Raw genomic sequence first — 14,279 nt, 5'->3', positions numbered from 1 at the left:
ATGAACCAGGATTGTAATGGAACATGAGAATAAATAGGTAATCAGGATAGGAAAATTTCTGTCCTCATAAAATATACTGTCTAGTCTAAATAGAACAAAACATGCATACATTTTTATATATGTGCATATGTATATGTATATATAGACATATCTATGTGTATTTTATATGTATGTTATGTTTGCATTTGTCTGTCTACATATTTATTCTAATACACATATGCATGGATATACATGGGCTTCCCAGGTGGCACTAATGGTAAAGAACCCACCAGTGCCAGACTTATTCTTGCCTGGAGAATCCAGTATTCTTGCCTGGAGAATCCCATGGACAGGGGAGCCTGGTAAGCTACAGTCCATAGCGTCACAAAGAGCTGAACACCACTGCAGCAACTTAGCATGTGTGCACACATGGATATATTATATATTATAGATATATTATATATTATTATTATATATTAATATATATCATTATATATATTAATATGTTATAATATTATGTATTATAGATAGTTATTTACTTATGAAATGTTGGTGGAACCTGTCAGTACACAAATACTTGAAAAATATGAGGTGAGGTAAGTTAAGGGAATAAGGTATAACAGATTTAAAGTCTATTTAGATGAAGGGAAGGCTTCTCTGACAGGCAACATTTAAGTGAGTCATGAATGAAAGGGAGAACCTAGAGCAGTTTTCCAGACAAAGGGAGCAGTGGGGAAAAAAGCCAGTAGTTGAGAATAAGTTTGCTGTATAAGAAAGAAGGTCAGTAATTCTCACAGTTGTTACAGTGGTAGGAAACAAAATTAGAGAGTAATATCATCAAATTAACATTTTTAGTTAATTCCAATGAGAGAAGTCGACTCATTGGAAGAGATCCTGATGCTGGGAAAGATTGAAGGCAGGAGGAGAAGGAGAGAACAGAGACTGAGTTGGTTGGATGGCATCACTGACTCAATGGACATGAGTTTGAGCAAACTCCAGGAGTTGGTGAAGGACAGGGAAGGCTGGCATGCTGCAGTCCATGGGGTCACAAAGACTCAGACAGGACTGAGAGACTGAACAACAACAAAAACAACATTTAATTAAATCATTGTGGGCATAATCAAAGCTGGAAGAATAGTTTGAAAGCTATTGTGTTTGTTTGGGTAGGAGATATTTGTTTGGAATAGGTGGTGGCAGTGGAGGTGCTGAAGAGTGGTGAAATATTGCATGTATTTTAAAGATAAAGCTGATAGCTCTTGTAGATTTATTGCTTGTATAGCATAAGAGCAATTAAAAATTTTAGGTTAAGCAACTGATGCAAAAGTGATGCCATATTTTTAAATGGGGAATAACAGGAGAGAAACATATATTGGGCAGAGTCAATATTTCTGTTTTGTTGTCAATGATGTTTAATTCCATCTGTTAAGTTTAAATTGCACAGTATATATACCAACAGGAAATGCCAAAGAGGCACTGGATACATGAGGGGTATCCAGGATTAGGAAGAGGTCAAGACTGGTCAAGTTTGGGAATCCACAAGGTGCAGTTGAAATTTAAAGCATTAGGACCTGATGAGAACACCAAGATAGAGAAGCTGGAGAAAAGAAGAGGCCCAAGAACGGGGATGGGCACCGTTTGGGTAGAAAGGAAGCAAGAAAAAAACTAGAAAGAAGCCAATGAATTAGAAAAAACCCAGGAGAGTATTTTGTGGGCCGTTTCAGAATTACTTCAATGAAGGAGGGAATTTGGTAAGTACTGGGGACAGTTTGAGCAAGATGAAAATTAAGAATTGAGTGTGATCTTTGACAAAATGGAGATCATTATGACCTCAGTATAAACAGCTTCAGTGGAGTGATAAGAAGGAAAGTCTGTACAGAGAGAGTTCAAGACACAAGAGAAATGAAGAAATGGAGAGACTGACAAACCTCCTGAGAATATACTGATAATGGAGAAATTGCAAGATAGCAGTTACAATTCTGGAATAATGACCAGTTTTAAGGGATTGTTGCTGTTCAGTCTGTCAGTGCTGTCTGACTCTTTGTGACCCCATGGACTGCAGCACTCTAGGCTTCCCTGTTCTTGACCATTTCCCAGAGCTTGTGCCAAACTCATGTCCATTGAGTTGGAGATGTCATCCAACCACCTCATCCTCTGTCATCCAGTCTCCTCCTGCCCTCAAACTTTTCCAGCATCAGGGTCTTTTCCAAATAACTGACTTTTTGCATCAGGTGGCCAAACTATTAGAGCTTCAGCTTCAGTATCAGTCCTTTCAATGGATATTCAGGATTGATTTCCTTTAGGATTGACAGATTTGATCTCCTTGTGGTCCACGGGACTCTCAAGAGTCTTCTCCGGCATCGCAGTTTGAAGGCATCAATTCTTCAGTGATCAGTCTTTTTTATTGTCCAGCTCTCACATCCATACGTGATGACTGAAAAAAGCATAGCTTTAACTATGTGGATCTTTATAGGCAAAATAATATATCTGCTTTTTAATACACTGTCTACGTTTGTCATTGCTTTTCTTCCAAGGAGCAAGCGTCTTTTAATTTCATGGCTGTGGTCACTGTCCACAGTGATTTGGGAGTCCAAGGAAAAAAGTCTATCTCTGTTTCCATTATTTCCCCATCTATGTGCCATGAAGTGATGGGGTAGGATGCCAAGATCTTAGTTTTTTGAATGCTGAGTTTTAAGCGGGCTTTTTCACTGTCCTCTTTCACTTCATTCAAGAGGCTCTTTAGTTCCTCTTTGCTTTCTACCATAAGCATGTTGTCATCTTCTTATCTGAGGTTATTGATATTTCTCCTGGCAATCTTGATTCCAGCTTGTGCTTCATCCAGCCTGGCATTTCGCATGATGTACTTTGCATAGACATTAAATAAGCAGGGTGACAATATACAACCTTGAGATATTCCTTTTCCAGCTTTGAACCAATTTGTTTTTCCATGTCCAGTTTAAACGGTTGCTTCCTGAGATGCATACCTGTTTCTCAGGAGGCAAGTAAGGTGGTTTGGTATTCCCACCTCTTTCAGAATTTTCCACAAATTAGTTCTGATCCACACAGTCAAAGGCTTTAACATTGTCGATGAAGCAGATGTTTTTCTGTAATTCTCTTGCTTTTTCTTTATCCAATGGTTGTTGGCAGTTTGCTCTCTGCTTCCTCTGTCTTTTCTAAATCCAGCTTGTACATATTAAAATTCTTGGTTCACATACTTTTGAAGCTTATCTTGAAGGATTTTGAGCATTACTTTGCTAGCATGTGAAATGAGTACAGTTGTGCAGTAGTTTGAGCATTCTTTGGCATTGCCTTTCTTTGAGACTGGAATGAAAACTGACCTTTTCCAGTCTTGTGGCCACTGCTGAGATTTCCCAATTTGTTGGCATATTGAGTGCAGCACTTTCACAGCATCTTCTTTTAAGATTTGAAATAGCCCAGCTGGAATTCCTTCACCTCCACTAGCTTTGCTTTTAGTCATGCTTTCTAAGGTCCACTTGACTTCACACTCCAGGATGTCTGACTCCAGGTGAGTGATCACACCATCTTGGTTATCTGAGTCATTAAGATCTTTTTTTTTTGGTATAGTTCTTCTGTGTATTCTTGCCATGTCTTCTTAATATCTTCTGCTTCTGTTAGGTCCATACTATTTCTGTCCTTTATTGAGCCCATGTTTGCATGAAATGTTCCCTTGGTATCTCTAATTTTCATTAAGAGATCTCTAGTCTTTCCCATTCTATTGTTTCCTCTATTTCTTTGCATTTTTCACTTAGGATGGCTTTGTTAGCTCTCCCTGCTATTCTTTGGAACTCTGCATTCAGATATATCTGTAGATATATCTTTCCTTTTCTCCTTTGTCTTTCATTTCTCGTCTTTTCTCAGCTATTTGTATGGCCTCCTCAGACAGCAAATTTGCCTTTTTCCATTTCTTTTTCCTTGGGAATGGTTTTGATCACTACCTCCTGTACAGTATTACCAACCTCTGTCCATAGTTCTTCAGGCACTCTTTATATCAGATCTAATCCCTTGAATTTATTTGTCACTTCCACTGTATAATCATAAGGGATTTGATTTACATCATACCTGAATGGCCTAGTGGTTTTCCCTACATGCTTCAATTTAAGTCTGAATTTTGCAAAAGGAGTTCATGATATGAGACACAGTCATCTTCTGGTCTTGTTTTTGCTGACTGTACAGAGGTTCTCCATCTTTGGCTATACAGAATACAATCAATCTGATTTTGGTATTAACTGTCTGGTGAGGTCCATGTGTAGAGTCATCTCTTGTGTTGTTGGAAGAGGGTGTTTGCTATCACCAGTGTGTTGTCTTGGCAAAACTCTGTTAGCCTTTGTCTGGCTTCATTTTGTACTCCAAGGCTAAACTTGTCTGTTACTCCATGTATCTCTTGACTTCCTACTTCTGAATTCCAGTCATCTATGATGATACGAGCATCTTTTGTTTTGGTGTTAGTTCTAGAAGGTCTTGTAGGTCTTCATAGAACTGTTCAATGTCAGCATCAGTGATTGGGGCATATACTTTGATTACTGTGATATTGACTGAACAGAGGTCATTTTGTCATTTTTGAGATTGCACTCAAGTATATTGCATTTCAGACTCTGTTGACTATCATGGCTACTCCATTTCTTCTAAGGGATTCTTGGCCACAGTAGTAGATATAATCTGAATTAAATTTGCCCATTTCTTTCCATTTTAGTTCACTGATTCCTAAAAGGTCAATGCTCACTCTTGCCATCTCCTGTTTGACAACTTCTAATTTACCTTGATTCATGGATCTAACATTCCAGGTTCCTATGTGATTTTGTTCTTACAGCATTGGACTTTACTTTCACCACCAGACACATCCACAACTGGGCATACCACTTCTATATTCTTGCCTTGAGAACCCCAATAACAGTATGAAAAGGCAAAAATATAGGACACTGAAAGAAGAACTCTCCCCAGGTCTTTTGGCGTCAAATATGCTATTGGAGAACAGTGGAGAAATAGCTTCAGAAGGAATGAAGAGGCTAAGCCAAAGCAGAAACAATCCCCAGTTTTGGATGTCTCTGGTCTGGTTTTAAGGTATGCTATCACACAACTCTTGAGGCATAGTTGATATCTCCAAACATAGTAGAAGTCTCTGGGAATACCCACCCCTATGCTACCCAAAACACACAAATGAGCAAATAAATAACAAAGGTGAAACAGCCTCTAGTTGCCAAGACTTAAAGTCAATAAGCCAGGAGATGGAATTGGAATAATGGCTAGGAAGTCGTGCAAGAGTTCTTGGATAACAGGTAGGAGCAATGGCAGCCAGGCTGGCCACTGAGGTCATAAGATAGGTATGGGAGTGAGAGCAGCAGCAAGAAGTTATGTCAGAAGGAGTTAGAAGGAACCAGCCTGTGCCTGCAGGCTCTGGTAAGGAAGGAGTTATCATGATGACACCACAGTGAAGACAGGAACCTAAAGGTGGTGGTGTTATGGGGCAGGTGAGCCTGGGCTTTGTACACCAAGCCAAAACAAGGAGGGAGGAAACCTGGACTGCATTGGGGAATATTGATAGAAGTCTAAGTGAACTCTCTGAAGAAATGCTTTCAAAAGTTGGCATGACTGATCCTTCACAGGCAAATTCATAAAAAGGCTGCTAGATTTATCAATAGATAGACTACTATATTAGAAAGAAAAAAGAAGTCATACTTTTGAATATGTTGAGAATGAGATGACAATAAAAAGATAGATCATATTTACACATATAAATTTTATACACATAGGTACATTATATATATGTATGCATGCATGTAGGTAGGTAGGTAGGTATGTGTACACCTGTATACACATACATATACATGTATAAAATCTCCAGGGAGAGTTTTCAGATTGAGGAAAGAATTGAGAGAGGAGGAAGAGGAGAGATAAATGAGGGAAGGAGAAAGAGATGCTAGCAGGAGAGAAGGGAAGACATCACAGAATCATTGATGTTCACTATGGGAACAATCAACTTTGAGAGAAATGCTTTATGTATACTGATACTTTTAACCTCCAGTTTAGTAGGGATCAATGTCTATATATTATCACAAACTTACGAACTTTGACTCATCTCTTATTTCTGATTTGAAAGCAAATATAAGTATTTGTTTGTGATATTACTTTTGAATAAATTAAGATCTATTATTAAATGGATTGATTCTAGGCTTTGGTCCCATATTGACTATTTCAAAATTTTAATCACCCATTAAGTCATTATGGTGATTGTTTTGCCAGTGGGTGATGATGTAATTAATGATTTAAGTGGGTTTCATCAATCATATTCAGGAAGTCAATTCCTAACTCTCTCAAAACACAGATTGAATTCTCACATTTTTTTTATTCTGTCCTATCTGATGATAAAAAATAGTTCAGTGTTCCCTTGAAGTGAATGAGGATACTTTAGCAGTTTGTTTTTTTTTTTGGTTTGTTTTTTCTAAATCTGATAAGTGATATGAACAAGTGCAGCTGTTGTATGTAGAATGTTTGTAGAACTAACTGAAGTTACATCAATGTTAGGATAATTGTTAGATTATTCAACAGTGTGTTTCCTGAAGAAAATCATATCACAATTTGTGCAGACTTGTAGCCAATTGACTGCAATAATTACTATACTGTATTTTGTTATTTATTCACATGTTTTTCCTATGGCAGGCTAATACTTCAATATTTTTATAGAAATCAATGAGATGAAACATAGGCAAAAGGTTTAGTACTCCATATTTATCTCTATATTCATTATTTTATAGATACCCATGATCACAGATATATATCCATTTTACAAAGACTCATAGTCTACATTCAAAATTGCTCATTTGACACATAGAGAGACATTAAAGTACTGTTTTGGAACCTTTCTAAATTTTCCATTCCTACTCCTCATGAAAACACAGAGTCCCCAGTTTTTAAAGCTGTGACATATCAGGCCAAAATCTTCTAGTTTAATAATAGATATGACACTTTTTCTTTTAAAAGAGACTTTGTGATATCTTTTGCTGGCCTCTAAGGCTTTCTTTAGTTTGACCCTTTTCAAAATTGAAAATGTTTCACAGACTTTTTTTTTTTTCATTTTTAGTAGAAAGACATTTGCTCCTAAAGAAGGATAAAATGAAAACCAACTGTTTACAGATAAAGGGGATTTGCAATGATAGAAAATGGAATGAGATGCATAAGTCGTAAGAAGGTGCCAAGAAAGAAGGAAATTTAGGTAAGCAATGTGCAACTTAGTCAACCTCTAGTGATTAGAGAAATAGAATAATCATACTAATACCTTTTAATTCTTTATTGAACCCTTTGTATGTGCCAGTCACCCCTCTAAGTGTTTTACATGAATTCATTCTTTTAAACCAGGTTTCCTCAATCTCTGCACTATTGACATCTTGTACCAGATAATTATTTGTTGTGAGTTTCCCTGTGCCTTATAGAATGTTAAGCAGTACCCTGAGATCCCACCTACCAGGTACAGATAACCACCTCCTTATTCTCAGAGGTAACAAATGTAAATATCTCCACACAATGCCCAAAGTCCCCTGGGGAACAAATTTTCTCCCTGAGACCCATTGATTTAAACCCTTCATTTCAGTTCAATTCAGTTCAGTCGCTCAGTCATGTCCGACACTTTGCAACCCCATGAACCGCAGCAGGCCAGGCCTCCCTGTCCATCACCAGCTGTCGGAGTCTACCCAAACACATGTCTATCGAGTCAGTGATGCCATCCAACCATTGCATCCTCTGTTGTCCCCTTCTCCTGCCCTCAATCTTTCCTAGCATCAGGGTCTTTTCAAATGAGTCAGCTCTTTCCATCAGGTGGCCAAAGTATTGGAGTTTCAGCTTCAACATCAGTCCTTCCAATGAACACCCAGAACTGATCTCCTTTAGGATGGACTGGATGGATCTCCTTGCAGTCCAAGGGTCTCTCAAGAATCTTCTCCAACACTGCAGTCCAAAAGCATCAATTCTTTGGCACTCAGCTTTCTTTATAGTCCAACTCTCACATCCATACATCCTAAAACAATGTCATAAAATGTCTATTATTGATTTTTACACATTATCTTTAATAAAATGGAGATAAATAGAGTTTCTGTTTCTTGCCCAAAAATATCCAGCCAGTAATTAGACACCTAGAAATTACAGTCAAGCTTCTGATCGCCATAACCCATGTTCTTAAGTGCTGTGCTTCACTGTCTCTTGTATTTATCTCCAAGAGAAGCAGGGTTTACTCGAGTGCAAAAGGAAAACAACAAAAGAGAGTTTTGATTAAATACCAACTTATTTGTTTCCTATGCATGTCACACTAATTTTAAGAAGGGCGAAATTAGTCTGAGTATTGGCTGAGAAAGATTTGTAACATCACTTGAGCTGAACTTGGATGAGGAGACTGGGCTGAAACCCAAAAGAAGACACAGGTTTAGATAACTACGCATTGTTATATGGTAATCTTATATATAAATGGTAACTGTTCACTAGATACTTGTGAGTTGCATGTGTTCTCCAATACTTTATATAGATGACAAACAAAGCAAAAATAGCAACAACAAAACAATCGAAAAGTCCTAAAGTCAAAAAGTTTCCCCAGTCACATTTGCCTTACTACTCAAATTCCATCAATCAGTTTTCCTGTAAATCAGAGCCCCAGACTATAAGGGGTATAGTCAGTATAAGTTGTGGAATCAGTTGAATGTGTTGATTTTATAGCAGTTCTTTTATTATTATTATTCTGGCTTCAAAAGCTTTTCATATATGTTTGTTGATCATAATTTTTTCAGTCAGAGTAGTTATGAGCCCTGAGAGTATTCTAAATGACTTGAAGCATTTTTTTTTTTTATTTTTTTTTTTTTTTTTTTTTTTTTAATTTTATTTTATTTTTAAACTTTACATAATTGTTATTAGTTTTGCCAAATATCAAAATGAATCCATCACAGGTATACATGTGCTCCCCATCCTGAACCCTCCTCCCTCCTCCCTCCCCATACCATTTTTAGTTTCTAACTGTTCTGCATGGAAAACATTAGGGGTATTTATAGGGGATTGTAACATATCTCCTACAAAATATTCTGGGAAATCAATTAATGTCGAGCTACAATGTCAATCCACTTTGGGATGGGCTGCAGCCAATTCTTAGGTAATTTTTATTCTAAACATAAAAGGTTTCCTGCACTCACTTTCAATTTCAGGAATCTCTCTTACTCGCTATTAGTGCTGACAGATCTCTGTCTGTGGTACATATGAAATGAAATCAGCATCTAATGTTATTTCTCTGAACTTCCTGTCCTTGACGATTATACTTACAACTATGAGTGAAGTAGTGATTACATACAAATGAAACTAAATGTCTGTCTACATGTTCACACAGCAAAATGCTTTGGCCTATTTTCTTGTTTTGAGTCTGGTAATCAGGAGATCTAGGTTCTAATCTCAGCTTCATATTTATTTACCTGGGTCATTCTAAGAACTGACTTGGCTTCTCAAAAATTCAGTGTTGATTTTTGGATTTTAAATTGCTAAAATGTAATATTCTATGGTAGATCATTTTCTTCAATGTGAAGCCCTTACTTTGCTATAGTAAACTACATTTAGATATAACTGCATTTGGAGGAAGATATGATAGCTGACATAGTATGGTTGAAATTTCTTGAAACCAAAACACTGAGTCAATAGTCACTAATAATATTTAAGTTTCAATCTTAAGTTTCTTTTCATTTTAAGGACACTGAATTTTTATGGATATTTTTTCTTAGATTCTAGACTGGGGAGTGGATTTTGCTACTATATTGCTCTATATTTTCATTAGCTAAAATCTGGGCCTTGGGAGATTAAGAATATTTCTAAGAAAAGATCAAAGTTTCTTATAAATAAAATTCCCCAAAACCCTAGACCAAAGCAACCTAGAATTAAATGTGGATTAAAACAAACAAACTACTGAATATCAACCAGCAACTGCCTTTGGCATTGTATACATCTCATTTGTTTTGAAGTCAATTTCAGAATTTATTTTAGGGAGACATAATTTACATAAGGTTAAAAGAAGGACTGATGATGAAGCTGAAGCTCCAATACTTTGGTCACCTGATGTGAAGAGCCAACTCATTAGAAAAGTCCCTGATGCTTGAAAAGATTGAGAGCAGGAGGTGAAGGGGGTGACAGAGGATGAGATGGTTGGATGGCATCACTGACTCAATGGACATGAGTTTGAGCAAACTCAGGGAGATAGTGAAGAACAGAGAAGATTGGTGTGGGGCAATTCATGGGGTCACAAAGAGTCAGACACAACTTAGTGACTGAAAAACAACAAAAAGAGGAACACTGATCACTAATGAAGTTGTAGAACCTGTTGCAAGCTATCCAGGGCTCCTAATGGGGATTATGAATCCAGAATATAAAGCCATCTTGAATTCAGTATGTAGAAGAGGGGAGAGCTTTGGAAAGTGTTTGAAGTAAACCCACAAGACACACTCTATTAGAGTTCAGTTCAGTTCAGTCACTCAGTCGTGTCTGACTCTTTGCAACCCCATAGACTACAGCACACCAGGCCTCCCTGTCCATCCCCAAGTCCCAGAGTTTACTCAAACACTTGTCCATTGAGTCTGTGATGCCCTCCAACCACCTCATCCTCTGTTGTTCCCTTTTCCTGCCTTCAATCTTCCCCAGAATTAGGGTCTTTTCAAATGAGTCAGCTCTTCACATCAGGTGGCCAATGTATTGGAGTTTCAGCTTTAGCATCAGTCCTTCCAATGAATATTCAGGACTGATTTCTTTTAGGATTGACTGGTTGGATCTCCTTGCAGTCTAAGGACTCCCAAGAGTCTTCTCCAACACTATAGTTCAAAAGCATCATTTCTTTGGTGCTCAGCTTTCTTTATAGTCCAACTCTCACATCCATACATGACTACTATAAAAACCATAGCTTTGACTAGATGGATTTTGTTGGCAAAGTAATGTCTCTGCTTTTTAATATGCTATCTAGGTTGGTCATAGCTTTCCTTCCAAGGAGTAAGTGTCTTTTAATTTCATGGCTGCAATCAGCATCTGCAGTCATTTTGGAGCACCCCTCAAAAATAAAATCTGTCACTGTTTCCATTGCTTCCCTATCAATTTTCCATGAAGAGATGGGACCAGATGCCATGATCTTAGTTTTCTGAATGTTGAGCTGTAAGCCAACTTTTTCACTCTTCTCTTTCACTTTCATCAACAGGCTCTTTAGTTCTTTGCTTTCTTCCATAAGAGTGGTATCATCTGCATATCTGAGGTTATTGATATTTATCCTGGCAATATTGATTCCAGCTTGTGTTTCATCCAGCCCAGCATTTCTCATGAAATACTCTGCATATGAGTTAAATAAGTGAAAGTGAAAAGTGAAACTGAAAGTCACTCAGTTGTGTCCAACTCTTTGTGACACCATGGACTGTATAGTCCATGGAATTCTATAGGTCAGAATACCAGAGTGGGTAGTCTTTCCTTTTTCCAGGGGAACTTCCCAACCTAGGAACTGAACCCAGGTTTCCTGCCTTGCAAGCTGATTCTTTACCAGCTGAGCTACAAGGGAACCCCTTAAGTTAAATAAGCAGGGTGACAAAATACTACCTTTCCCAATTTGCAACCAGTTTGTTATTCCATGTCCAGTTCTAACTGTTGCTCCTGACTTGCATACTCAAGAGGCAGGTCAGGTGGTCTGGCATTCCCCTCTCTTTAAGAATTTTCCACAGTTTGTGGTTATCCACACAGTCAAAGGCTTTGGCATAGTCAATAAAGCAGAAATAGATGTTTTTCTGGAACTTCCTTGCTTTCTTGATGATCCAGCGGATGTTGACAATTTGATCTCTGGTTCCTCTATCTTTTCTAAATCCAGCTTGAACATCTAGAGTATCACAGCTCACATACTGTTGAAGCTTGGCTTGGAGAATTTTGAGCATTACTTTACTAGCGTATAAGATGAGTGCAATTGTGTGGTAGTTTGAGCATTCTTTGGCATTGCCTTTCTTTGGGATTGAAATGAAAACTGATCTTTTCCAGTCCTGTGGCCACTGCTGAGTTTTCCAAATTTGCTGGCATATTGAGTGCAGCACTTTCACAGCATCATCTTTCAGGATTTGGAATAGCTCAACTGGAATTCCATCACCTCCACTAGCTTTGTTCCTAGTGATGCTTCCTAAGGCTCACTTGACTTCACATTCCAGGATGTCTGCCTCTAGGTGAGTGATGACACCATCATGATTATCTGGGTCATGAAGATCTTTTTTGTACAGTTCTGTGTGTTCTTGTCACCTCCTCTTAATATCTTCTGCTTCTGTTAGGTCCATATCATTTCTGTCCTTTATTGTGCCCATCTTTGCATGAAATGTTCTCTTGGTATCTCTAATTTTTTTGAAGAGACCCCTAGTTGTTGTTCTGTTGTTTTCCTCTATTTCTTTGCATTGATTGCTGGGGAAGCCTTTCTTATCTTTTATTGCTATTCTTTAGAACTCTGCATTCAGATGGCTATATCTTTCCTTTTCTCCTTTGCCTTTTGTTCTTCTTTTCACAGCTATTCTATCACAGAAACCCGGTTAATTGTCATTATTTCAAAATATGTCCTTTTGTGTTACTGGAATATATTAAGCATGCAAAAATTACACTGGAGAATAATAAACACCCAACAAATATCACTAGATTTAACTATCTTCCCCATAATTTTTTTCAGACATTTTTAAAGAAATAACATTTTTTTTTCTAATTTTATTTTATTTTTAAAACTTTACATAATTGTATTAGTTTTGCCAAATATCAAAATGAATCCACCACAGGTATACATGTGTTCCCCATCCCGAACCCTCCTCCCTCCTCCCTCCCCATACCATCCCTCTGGGCCTTCCCAGTGCACCAGCCCCAAGCATCCAGCATCGTGCAACATTTACAAAGAGAAACATGCTTCTCTGAATTATTTTTGAAATCTCTCTTTTCTCCAATGTAGTCATGGTACTTTCATATTTCACCATATTTACTGTCTCTCTATTGCCCATAATGTCTCTACACTTTAGCCAGAATAAGTTGTGGTATATATTGGTATTGATTTATATGTTATTAACATGGACTTAAAGATGTAATTTTGCAGTTTTTACAGTCACCCATGATTATGTTTTTGAGATCTATCCTGGTTTTTATAGATAGTTTTAATTTATTAATTGCATTTCTGTTCAGCTTTTCATTGTTTAAGTATACTACAATTTATTTATGCATTCAAATATTGGTTTGTATTGAGATTATCTCTAGTTTATTAGTTTAGCAGAGATGGTTCTGACCATCCTTGTGTAGCTTTTTATTCAAATGTGTAAATAATTTATATAAGGAACAAATACCAAAGTGGAATTTCTAGTCATAAAGCACACACATTTTTAACTTTAGTTGAGGTTTGCAAAGTACTTTCCAAAGTGAGTGTGGCAATTCACACATCCTACAATAGAGTATTAAAGTTCTTTCTCTCTTCTTGTCAATAATTGGTATTGTCAATTTCTCCCAATCTGAAAATTATGAGATCTCATTTTGGTATTCATATTTTCTCTTTATATTCTATATTATTTTGATATTTAATATCATCATTCATCTTAAGCCCTATATAATTATTGTAAATTTTATTTCTGCATTTAGCTGAGATACTTTGGAAGCTTAAAAAAAAAAAAAAAAAAGTGAACTTTCAGCTGGAAGTGGTTGAGCAGGAGAACACAGCCCAAACCTCTGGAGCCCTTCCATAGCCTGGTCTGGCTACTAGGTTAGGTCCCCCAAGATGAGAATGCCTCTTCCTAGGGTACCTGAAGACAGGAGAACTCTGAATCCCATGAACCCATTTTGTGAGCCTAAGGGAGTGGCCATGGTCTTCATTTCACCAGATCTTGACTTTGGAATAAATATATATGTGTATGACAGAACACCAGTCAGGGCCCATCAACCTTTGGGCCATGTATAGATTTGCTGTCTATTTATAGAAGGCTTATACATATTATCTGAAAAAAAAGAAAGAAAAATGGCTCTCAAGTTTAGAAAGAAAATAACTTTTTCCAAATGTCAGTCTCCTCTATGTAAAACTATTAAGAACATATGATACTGAAGAATTGAAATAGTCACACATCTTATAAATGCCCTTTTCTTAAAAAAAATCAGAAAATACATACTTCTAGAAATAACTTTCAGTAATGGAATTGTTAGACCACTTCTAGATGTTTCACCAGGACCTGGAGGACAGATGTTAGAAGAGAAGGAGAAGAAGGTGGTAAGGAGAAATAAAAGTAAGGTTCTTTGGTAGACTTCTTATA

The sequence above is a fragment of the Bos mutus genome, chromosome 11, assembly GCF_027580195.1.
Source record: "Bos mutus isolate GX-2022 chromosome 11, NWIPB_WYAK_1.1, whole genome shotgun sequence".
Classification (NCBI taxonomy): domain Eukaryota; kingdom Metazoa; phylum Chordata; class Mammalia; order Artiodactyla; family Bovidae; genus Bos; species Bos mutus.
This window is presented reverse-complemented; position numbering follows the sequence as displayed.